The 4,372-nt window shown below is 36.1% G+C and overlaps 1 pseudogene; it reads right to left on the reverse strand.

The window, feature by feature from the left end:
* Positions 1–2,977: 2,977 nt before the first annotated feature.
* LOC131264541 (putative nuclease HARBI1) lies at positions 2,978–3,601 on the reverse strand (annotated as a pseudogene).
* Positions 3,602–4,372: the final 771 nt, after the last annotated feature.

The following is a 4,372-nucleotide window of genomic DNA, read 5'->3' on the forward strand; positions in this document are numbered from 1 at the left end:
CAAAAGTAATGCCTATACGTACAAAAGTGGAGGCGCTAACCGTACATTATTCAAAATGTATATGTTTAGTCGTATATTTTCTAAGTCGGCATCATATACGACTTACGATATACATCAGCCGTACATTGCTCGTTCATCTATACGTATGCATAAAGAAAATCATATTACATTCTTAATCGGCATCATATGCAACAAAGAATATACATTGCCCGTACATTGTCTATGCATAATGAGATTCCGATTCGAAATAGACTAATATGAGATTCAATTTATTCAACTTAATACGACTTCGTGTTGTGTGGGATTGCAAACTGTAGAGCACAGTCATTTGACGTTGCAATATGTCTGCTAAATACTTGAGCCTTTGCGCAAGCATTAAGCGGAACAGTGCAGGTACTATGAGTGGAATATACCATGTGCAAATCACTCATAAAATTCAATTTTTAATTTTACAGCTACAAATTATAAGCAGCAGTGCAATTTTTTCAGCTAAAACGCATTTTTACCTCTTCAACCCATCCTTGGAAAATTGTAACAAAAAAAAATGAAAAAGGAAAACAATCATTCAATGACTCGGTGGTCAACTAGAGTCGACGCGGTCTTAGCTTTAAAACCCGGGTTTGGAGAAATCAAAAATGCATTGCTTAAAATTTGTAACGCTAAAGATGAAAAAGCAATAACAATAGATGAAACAAACACGCTTCTCCATCAAATGAATAAATATGAGGTTGTTTTAATGGCCGTAATTTGGAACACGCTGCTTCAGAAAATAAATGCTACTAGCAAGACGCCTCAAACAGTTGAATGTGAGCTATTGCAAGGATCAGTGTTCATCCAGAGTTTTCCCGCAGATTTTGCAAATGTAAGAGTAACAGCTAATGATTCATCTTATAGTTCAGTTATTTCAGAAAAAAATCGTGTGCGTAAGCGAGACGAACACAAATTTTCTATCAATTAGGAATTTGTAATTAATACATTCTATGTCATTTGTGATAATGTAAAATCTCTAACATTACACCCCCGTGGGCCCCCCTCATACCGCACCACTAGGTTGATTGCGTTGCCGAACTAATATATCACCAATTGCATAAATTTAGGTATATCATCGCACAAGAAAACGAAGTCAGGAGTCTCATTTATTCTTTCATCGATAAAAGTTTGACACGACACCTAATACGAACAATTCACATAACGGTATTTATATCACCCATTGTATATCTTTAGATTGCATTGTATACCTTTCGTTGCAGAATAGGTGTAGCTACAATCTAAACAAAGCTAAATCTGCCAAATGCTCCAAATGCAAAGAAAATTATCTCACCAATTAACTCCAGCATTCAAATGCAGCTTCTGCAAAAACGAGTGTCGCCAGGTTACCGCTTGAGCATTCTACCGGGTAAAAAACTCTGAAAAATAATACTGTTGCCCCCTCACATATAACACCTTCCTATCACTAGAAAAATTATGTATGGAAACACATACCAACCTTAACTACTACTGTCACTCTACTACCATCAAAACAGACCAACTAACTACTACTATATATCTCCCAAAGGACGAACCTCTATATAGGAGTTCGGACAGAGTCGATACGCCTCTGATTACGTGAAAGTGAACATAGTGTTCGAATCAACGTAAGAGGATATACCCCGAAATCGTAAAACAGAAGAAAAAGAAGAAGTATATGTTCCAGCCTTGCAATTTCGTACAGCACTGCACGATTTACATAAATGTGCGTCACCTCAAATCGAGAGAAATAATGTTGAATTTTAACTTTGAAGAACACGTTAAATATATAATTACGTGAGGCACACATGCAGAGGCGGATCATAGGGTAAGCAAACTAAGCAGCTGCTTAGGGCCCCGAGTTATCGAGGGCCCCATCATTTACCCACCTTATTTTTCTTAAATTTTAATGTTGAAATAATTTTATTATTTTTCAAAAAAAGTTGCATGTCTTATCAAATGTGTGATGAATTTGCGAATGAATTGGGCTTTGATTACGAAAAGGTAATCAAACGTCGCATTTTTGAGTTTTTTAAAGTTAACATAAAAAATACGGGGGGTCCGCGACAGCCGAGCGGTAACGCCGGCTAGAAAATCGGCCCATGAGCGCCGAGGCTCACCACCTCGACGGCGTGGGTTCGAATCCCAACCGAGACCGGACCCTCCCCTGTCGAAGAAGATAAAAAATACTGATGAACTAACATATATAAAAGCGAACAGTGGTACCTATCGCGAACCAAGTTAACAACCGGTCGATAAACATATCGACCGATATAATGACAGTAATGGCGGAATGGTATCGCAACGCATCAAATTTATCAACCCGTAAAAACGCGTGTACAATTGCCATGGCTACCGTACAAATCGTGGGGAAAAAATCAAGCAGTTGTTAAAAAAGTCTTTAATTTGCATCGCGAACGAAACATTTTTTTTATATCGACCGATATATTTAACTACTGCCTCAACCCATCCGATATACTGAAAAGAGCTGTTGACCGTGGAAAATTTTATGTAAAAATATGTAAACATGTTATTCTGTGTTAATTTTTCGCTTCTTATTATTTTTTAATCACTTTAGCCCATCAAAAAAATTATTTTTCTGGTGAAATTTTTTTTTGTTTTAAAATTTGTTTTTTATGTAACCGCCTACACGGGTAGTTAATGTAGTTTTATATTCAAATTACAATTGATTGGATTGTCGTATCGGCATAGAAAAATAGAAATATTCGTTGCTTCATCATCCATGGTTTTAAAGGATAAGCAGAGTCCCCTAAACAACAATAAAAAAAATAATTAATTTTGGGTACAAGAATGTCATATGTAAATAGACAAACCCAACAGCTTCATCGTTCGGTCACCACTGTTTCATATTTCTTCTAAGTATGAAGATATTGGGCTTGTATTGTATTATCTACAAATAGGATCATTTGCCTGTGGTCACATATCTAGAAGATCATTATCAATAAGCTTTTTATAAAGAAGTGTTAAATTTAATATTTACCTTTAAAGCGTTTAAACTGTAAAACCCTTTTCTATTCAAATATTGGATTGGGTTGTCGTAAAGTGCGACAATTCTGATGTGAGTTCCATCGGTGCACATGACTACACAAGGACAGGTAATTTTTTATAAAAAATCTCCTGGCGTCTGCTTTTTCGTCGGCAGTCATATCCATGGTTATGAAATACGCTAGTTTACATTCCAACGAGGCTAGAGTTTGATTAAGCGTTTCAGAAAAAGTAGATTGGGCAATTGCCATAGTAAAATCGTTACCAACACCTTGTTGGTACGACCCTTGTGAAAAAAATCGCAGTTTTGTTCCCAATTTTTCTTTCGCCGATAACCCACGCTTATGCTTATGCTAGTTCCACTTTGGCAAGGATTTCTTCAAACAGCCTCTTCGGAACTCGGTAATTGTTAATGAAGCTGAAAAAGGAACATGTTAACACAGCGGCAACGATTGTTGAGCCAATACGCTTACGTTTTATCCGACAATTCAACCGGATCAAAATGCTTCTTCAATCGCCTACGGTACGCTGCTAGATTTATTCCCTCTTCATTCTCCGCATCTTTTAAAAAGAATAATGAATTTATCATTCTAATCTTTTGGATGCTTCACGAACTAAAATGCTTCTCAATACGATAGAAGTCGCATTAATTGTAACGTTGTTACAAGTAAACAAACTCTAGGTTTCCATGGTAATTTGACAGACGGAGAAACTACTCGATAGGTATTTTTATGGGTTGTTATAATTTTACCGACTGCTCAGTTGAATACATTCGCGATACCAATTCGAGTAGATAAATTTATCGGTCGATATAATCAAGCGGGTTGGTAAATTTTATCGACTGCTTTCGCGATAGGTACCAGTGTTAAGATCATTTTGCAAAAGAGGATAATCCTTAGAATAGTTTGAAGATAATGCACATGGGCTAGCAAAATTAATGCCCTGCCCCAAACATAGTTATAATACTTTGCATTGCACTAAGCTGTTATTTTACGAATTTTTTGATAAAAATATTCGGTATTCAAAAGACTCAATTACTAATTAGATTAAAATGTAACACATTAAATTATTTATCAATTTTGTTAATAGAAATTACTATTTGTGAAAAATGATTCTCTTGGATAGTTCGCAAAGATGGTTTGGCGTGAAATATGATTTTGAAAACAAGGCTTTTAACATTTAAAACATGGGATGATATTGAGGAAAATGTTAGTTTGTAATGTAGTTGAAATATAATGTTGATAGTTGAATGCAATGTATGCTTTTGGGGCCTTCAACTTGTAGCTGCTTGAGGCCTCTAGAACACTGAATCCGCCTCTGCACACATGCCATATGACACCATCAGACGCCACGTGTACCA

This window comes from Anopheles coustani, chromosome 2 (assembly GCF_943734705.1).
Source record: "Anopheles coustani chromosome 2, idAnoCousDA_361_x.2, whole genome shotgun sequence".
Lineage (NCBI taxonomy): Eukaryota > Metazoa > Arthropoda > Insecta > Diptera > Culicidae > Anopheles > Anopheles coustani.